The sequence below is a fragment of the Rutilus rutilus genome, assembly GCF_951802725.1.
Source record: "Rutilus rutilus genome assembly, chromosome: 8".
Taxonomy (NCBI): Eukaryota; Metazoa; Chordata; class Actinopteri; order Cypriniformes; family Leuciscidae; genus Rutilus; species Rutilus rutilus.
The window spans coordinates 23,028,974-23,037,075 of NC_140222.1; the positions used below are offsets into that span (position 1 = coordinate 23,028,974).

At 32.2% G+C, this 8,102-nt stretch overlaps 1 long non-coding RNA gene across 1 annotated transcript; it reads left to right on the forward strand.

Moving 5' to 3' along the window:
* The first annotated feature begins 5,080 nt into the window (after window positions 1-5,080).
* LOC311295388 lies at window positions 5,081-7,854 on the forward strand. Its single transcript, XR_014628324.1, has 3 exons — window positions 5,081-5,223; window positions 7,002-7,070; window positions 7,629-7,854. It is a non-coding gene; the product is annotated as an uncharacterized lncRNA (long non-coding RNA).
* Window positions 7,855-8,102: the final 248 nt, after the last annotated feature.

Sequence of the window (8,102 nt, forward strand, 5' to 3'; positions counted from 1 at the left end):
CTAACATAAACAATGAGAAATACATTATAGAAATACAACTGTTCATTGTAAGTTCATTTTAGCTCTTCCATTAAATAATATTAATAGAAAGAACTTTTGATTTTACATTTTTTTTTCTCGATTGCTTAAACACATTTCTTGAAACTATGCCTCGTATTCTCAAAACAGTAAACACAAATCCATAACGTCTCATCCAATTCCCCAAACATCGTATTTTCAGGTCAAAATGAAGCTCTACACTCAAAACCCAACACAACAAAAGATACAACAAATGTATACATTTACAATTTTTTTTATTCCTTAATGTACTGTACAGTACAATACACCAAAACAACAACAAAAAAATACTTTGCCCCAGCATCCCGTCTTTGGTCACCTCTTCCTTCACCTCTTCCTCCACTCTCTACTACTCTTCCTCGCTGGTGTCCTCAACCTCTTCTATCATGTCTCTCTGGATCCATTGTTCCAAAACTATCTATTGAAGGTTCTAAATGGTGTGTGATCAATTTTGACTCTTAGTGTTTCCACTTGGGGGCAATTGTGTGCTAACTGAGCTGAAGCTGTGCTGACTTGAGTGAACAATATTGAATGCTAGTGCTTTCTAAATGACAACATGGTGTATGCAATGAGAAGTGAAGGGATTTTTGCAGTGACAGTTCAACGAATCTGACTCATGTGTCAAAACAGGGGAATGGTGTTTAAAGTTTAGGGAAATGGATGTTTTTTTTTTTTTTTAAATGGTTATGGTTTTGAAATTTTAGTTCAAAAGCCTGGTTATAGTGTTCAAGCAATCGAGAAAAACTGTTATAATGTATTAGTAAATGTTGAAATCAACAAAAACTAAGTTTAATAAGTTTAGTTTAGAAATATTTTCATTGTTAATTTATGTTCTATGAAACCTTATTGTAAAGTGTTATGTAGCATCAAAAGCTACATTTTTAAATATCATATTTTGTTTTATAGTAGCTGTAGTTACATTGATCTAACCATTATTTTACTATTGTTAAGTATAAAAAGTTGTCATTTTATTGTGGCCAGCCTAAGGCACACCTGTGCAATAATCATGCTGTCTAATCAGCATCTTGATATGCCACACCTGTGAGGTGGATGGATTATCTCGGCAAGAAGAGAAGTGCTCACTAACACAGATTTAGACAGATTTGTGAACAATATTTGAGAGAAATAGGCCTTTTGTGTACATAGAAAAAGTATTAGATCGTTGAGTTCAGCTCATGAAAAATGGGGGCAAAAACAAAAGTGTTGCGTTTTTAATTTTGTTCAGTGTATGTTCAACTTAATTTTTTACAGTATATGGTAGATTTTAATGGTGTTAATACAGACATTTCCACTTTATATCCTGCATATTTTATCAACTCATGTTAAGAAACATGTTTCCAGCTGTATAGGCTAAATAAATTAGATTAGCATTCATCTACTTTGTAGGCTACCAAACTAAATTACACTGCTTAAAGGCTTTTAAATCTAGGCTATATTGATTTTAAGTTGGTAAGGAATAGATATGCTCTAAGAAAGGAAGTTAAAATCTGTTTGAAAGCATTTATTGTCCGTTAAATAGCACTTATGACAGTACTGTAAGATTAAAACATTGTGTCACGGTTTGCCTCAGGCAGGGCTTTGCTTCGGCGTGTTTGTTTGCGGAGATCTGAAACGGGATTAACTTCATTTAATCCTTCATTGAAACCTCCACCTCCCAAACCCTCAAATTAAGCAGCACAGAAACCGGAAAAGCTGGTTGCAGATCAGGCCACATCGTCAAACACTTAGTCACGAGTGAGTGATTTCAACCTAGCATGTGTTTCGGTAGCGGGAAGAGATATCAACATCCAACACCAAAGAATTAATTTATTTTTCCACATCCTTTTTTACGAGGTCATTTGGTATCTATTGGATAGCCTATATAATGAATAATTTGATAGCCAGACGACATATGACAAGCCTGACTTCAATATTTGTGGAACATTTAAATTCAGAGATGTGTTAGCCATAAGATAATTTCCATTTGACTCCATTAATTCACGGACTGCCGCACAAAACCCTGCTGTCATAACGGCTGTTGTACATCAAAACATATCGCAGCGCTGAACAAGACTCCTACGTATTGTTAATGAAACTCATTTAAATGAGTCATTTATCAGGGCAGAAACACAGCTGTTCGCCTCTCCGAGCCCTGAAATCTTCATCAGAGATCTAAATTAAAAAAGCTCGTATTATTTCTCGACTGGACAGTTGGGGGTTGCTGAGATCTAAGACTAGCCTTTTATTTATTTATTTTTAATTATTGGTGCAGAAAGGTATTTAATTGTGTAGCAGCAGAAATGCTAACATGTGTTCTGCCTTATTTTAAAATGACATTTCAAGATATTGTAAATTCAAACAAATTTTTTATTTATTTATTTTAAAATGCTGATTGGTCAGTACATCATCCCAGGCTTTTAAAAAAAGATATGAGGTGAAATACCTGCTCACTTTAACCTGTTGACCTCAGCTTGAGTGACACATAATACATTTTCTGTGTTTTAATGAAAATTTGTGTTATCTAGCAATTGTATTATATAAACAATATAAATTATAGTATGCTTTAAAAAAAAAGCTATATAAATAAAAAGAATATACTATATATATATATATATATATATATATAATTCATAGATTCTATTAGTTAATTAATTAATAATAATAATTATTATTATTATGATTTAATAACTGTTATTAATATGATTATACCATAATATCATGACTATTGTAATTTCTCAATGTAATGAAACTATATATAGTATTATTATTTTTTAAATGTATTCATATAATCGCTTTACAATTAATTAGTGATGTATAAATATGTATTTATAGTACATTGTTATTTTTTTTTTACATTTTTGAATAAAATTATATATTAATTATAATAATATTTATTAAATATAATGTTATGTTTATATTATTATATTATAAAATATATAATATTAAAATGTAAAATATATAATATTTATGTATTTATTTAATTATATTGATTTTAATCATGTAACTTAATTTAATATATCATTATTATTATATGTATGTATATATTATTATATAATTATGAATAATATATTTATGGATACTATATATATATAAATTCATATAATTCATATTATAAATGTATTCATATTATTCACTATTTTTATGCTTATTATATAAATAATAGAAATTAAAATATTGAATGTGTGTGTATTGTTATATGATGTTTAAGGCATACAGCAGAATATATATATATATATATATATATATATATATATTATTCTATAATATATCTTATTATCGTTCTATTTAATAGTTCTTCAATTCCAGTCACACACTTTGTCTTTGTTCTGTGTTTTAGCTCCTGTATTTCATGGATGACATCACCTCGGGGTGTGTTTCTCATCTGTGAGGATGGACCTGCGGGTTTGATCTCCCTGGATCAGCCACATACTGTTTGACATCATGTGACACCTGCTGAACCACTGACACACTGAAACAGACAGGTGTGTGTGTGTTTCTGTAACGTTCAGGGACGTGACCCATAAAACCTGCCTATACCTGCTTGTGTGTGTGTGTGTGTGTGTGTGTGTGTGTGTGTGTGTTGTTTCGTTTGTGTGTATGTTTTTAACCTTGAAGGTCAGGCTCAGGTGCTAGCGTGTTAATGATGTGCACATGCCCTGCAGATCAACTCTCACTTGTATTTGATCTTTTGATATTTGCAATGGTTTTTGGGAAAAAAAAAAAGAAGTAATGTGTGCAAATAGATGTAAAGCCCTGCACGTCTGCAGACACAATAAAAGAAATAACATCAGACTGCAGACAAAACAAAGCAGAAACACTGGCTTTCAGGTCAGATTCCTCTTTAAAGTGTGTTTCAAACGATTCAACATAAACACTCTTTGTTCTTGGTTTTATTTGAGTACAGGCCGTATAATGGGTAAGTGTTTGCTCTTACAAAAAAATACATTGATGTTGCTTTGATGCCATACTATGGAACTGAATGATTACCATATTATACCCAAAGAATACAAAACATCAGGTTCAAGAATTAAGAATTAAAAAACATAGTACTATGATATAATATATATATTTATATAGCTTTTTAAAGCAATACAAATATATACTATATGTGACCCTGGATCACAAAACCAGTCACAAGTCGCACGGGTATATTTGTGGCAATAGCCAACAAAACACTGAATGGGTCAAAATGATAGATTTTTCTTTTATGCCAAAAATCATTAGGATATTAAGTAAAGATCATGTTCCATGAAGATATTTTGTAAATTTCCTACTGTAAATATATAAAACATTTATTTTTGTGAGTGAATGCTGCACAGTCGTGAACATAAATGGACAACTTTAAAGGAGATTTTCTCAATGTTTCTATTTTTTTGCACCCTCAGATTCCAGATTTTCGAATAGTTGTATCTCGGCCAAACATTGTCCTATCCTAACAAACCATACATTAATGGAAAGCGTATTTATTCAGCTTTCAGATGATGTATAAATCTCAGTTTCAAAAAATTGACCCATGCGACTGGTTTTGTGGTCCAGGGTCACAGATATATATTAATAATATATACATTCTACCATTTACACCATATTTATGTAACACTATTGTAAATATATAACTTTTATATATACTTTCATACAACAGAAACGTTTTGGATATCCAAAAAATGATTGGATATTTGTCATATGGTACTATGATACTGTCTTTTTGGGCGTATAACATGGTATTTTTGTAAGTATTTTGGAGTATACCACGTTAATACCACAGTACATGAAATTCAGTACCTTGTATTGATCAAAGTACCATGGTATTACCATCGGATACCATCATTGCTACATGGTCCTGCTAAAGATTGAGGATTGTGGAGATGTTGTTTCAGATACTCTTGGTTTTGAAGGGCATCTTTTCAGTATTTTTGTGTTGACAGCGCAGTTTTTCATGATGTTAGCTGTTGGGACGGCTTTGATGCAGGAAGGGTGGGCTGTCGCTGGGAGTTTGGAGTGTGTTCGGTGACGAGGAACATAACAGAGTTATTTCTATAGACAGGACAGTGAGGAGAAGCCTGAGGAATGAACACACGCAAACACAGACACATCGAGTGCTGCAGGGACAACCGTCCCCAGACGCTCCAAATGGACAGAGTAAGGAAGAGGTCACCTCTATATTTGGCAAGGTCAACAAAGAGCCTGGAGGTAAAACGAATGATGTTTCATACTCGTGTGATTTTGAAAATGAGGCCTTGTTGAACTCATAGGGAGGAGTAATGACACATTAATGATGTGATGAGCTGATGTTAGGAGAGGGTGAGGAAGTGAATGCTCTTTTAGATGAGGAGAGGGACATCTCTCCATCCAATTTCACCTGTTCAGCTCTGATAGCTTCACTGGTGGGGAATAATGATGCAGAATAAATGTATGACCACTACAAAAAACATCTTGTCAGTAATGTTATATGAAACAAATATGATTGCTAATTTAAATTATCTTGGTTAAAATGATAAAGTCATGTTTGTTGTACTAATTTAAAGGTTATGAATTTATACTTTATACATTTTAAATTGTGTCTGAAAGGGTTCTAAAATAGGCTCTAAAATATTTAGTTACTTTTTGTCACTATATATATATATATATATATATATATATATATATATAATCATACTTTTAATAATAATTGTATTTTATATAATCATACTTTTATTTATATATATACTGTGACAAAAAGTAACTAAATATATATATAAAAATAAAAAAACATTTTGGTATAAAACAAGTTCTCATTAAAATAATATATTAATTAATGTTATATATTATTTAATAACAATATTATATATTAATTTGTTGTACTAATTTTAAACTTAAACCTAATGAATTTATGCCTAAAAGACAAAAATGTTTTAATGTTTTTGAAAGACTTCTCTTTTAGAAGGCTGCATTTATTTAATGAAAAAAACAGCAATATTGTGAAATATTATTACAATTTAAAAGAACTGTTTAATAAAAAAAGTTAAAAAAACTCTTTTTCATTTTATTATTTTTTAATATTATATTCTTTTATATTTGTATATATTTTTTCCTTTATTAGTTGTATGTAAACAACAATTCACATTGGATCCTCATTGTTTTATACCAATTTCCTTTGTATTTAAGTGATAATATACACCTAATATACTATGAAGATAGTAAATATATAATATGATCTCATATTGCCATCTTAACTAGCATCAATGTAGTATAGTCTACTATTTTTTTTATTATCATACTTTAAATTAAGAGTAGCAGTTTGAAAGTATCTTCCCCACCATTAAAACCGCTTTCTCTCTCTCTCTGCCGCCCATCATCATCATCCTCATCGTGCTGCTCTGTTCAGGTCACCTGTCCTTGACCCCTCTGCTTTGTGTGCTCGGCTTTCTGGAAGTTTCTCTGATTTGCCGTGCCGTGCGGTTCATCGAACCCCTCAGAGGGTCTTTCACCTGTCTCCTAACAGCTCCCAGAATGCAACACCGCGCAGAACAACACAAGCCTGGCAATTAGAGAAATGGAAACTGGAGTGCTCTTCCGAGAGGGGAAATAATTGGATGTTAGAGCGTGTATGTGTGGACTGACTTGATTTACTTTTCTCATAGCAATTACTGTCGTCGAATAAAATGCAGCAATTTCGGCATTATTGGAATCGTTACCTTTACGCCCCTGTAGTTTATTACAGACTTTCTTATTTGGACACTGCAGATGAATGAAAGTAAGCAGTCAGTGGCTCTAAATGGGATTTCTTTGTTAAGATAAACGTCCTTGCTGCTTTAACGCCATTTTCCGCGCTCTCCTTTTGTCAAACTTCCAATAGACGGCCACAATCCCATTGTGAGCACACCTGTTTCGTTTGCACAAACACGCGAGTCACCAAACAAAACTCAACGACACCTGTGCAAACAAACTCAACCTAATGTACACGTTTCTTTTTCCCCTCGTTCTTTTAGAAATCACACAGGCTCAAGGAAACACAAAGACAAGGACAAAAGTCAGAGGATGTGGCAAACAAACATACAGTATGTTATGATATAGACGATTGAGCACACACTGTACGTTTACTCACACATTGTTTATCTGTGCATGTTTATAGTTCAAGTTTATTTTCTAGGTTATATTGTTTTGAAATGTAAACATACTGTATTTTATTATACATTATACATTAAAAATATGATAAAATGTTCAATAATAAATATAAAAATTACATTAATTGATGTAATTTATATATATAATTTACAATTTAGTCATATTTTTAGTATATAAGCATCCAAATACAAACCATATTGCATTTGTGTATGTGGTTCAATCATTTTTTTTTTAGGTGATATTACTTTTGAAATGTAAACATTCTGTGATTAAAAAATCTAATCAAATATTAAGTAATAATACAAAATTTATGTATATATGTTTATGTATAAACTACGACTGGTTTGTGTTTGGAAACTTTCCACATGGTGCCAAGGTGACAAATGCAAACCAATATGTGTGTGTGAAATCGTCACACCATAATGTGTTTTCAAAAGTTCCACCCCAATTTGACCTTGCAAATCCCTCTTCTAATTCCATCTGTTTATCAGCACTTGTTGATGGAGGGCAGCAGATTCTGGATTTAAAGAAAACCTTTATCGAGTCCAATCGCCTTTGAAACGGATGACATCGATCGCGCAGCCAGAAGATTGTGACCCCTCCTGCCCTGGAGGACGATCAATGGACCCGCGCTTCACTCCTCCAACATCAGCAGAGGATTAAACAATCTCCCAGAACAACACAATTAACTCCGATTTATCTGACATCAATATTTAGGTACACACTACAGAAAGCACATAACACTTGAGAAAACATTTACATTTTTGCATACATGCCAATATTAATGGGGTCATGACAAGATTTTTATTATTATTCTTCCGTTCTGGAAATCTACGGCAGCCCATAGAACCGTATGGTAAAAAGTTGTTAATTTGGTACACAGATAGAGGTTAGTCCAAATATTCACCACAGAAAATTTGAGTTAGTCTCTAACTGAATCCCTCTAGCGCCACCAACTGTCCAAA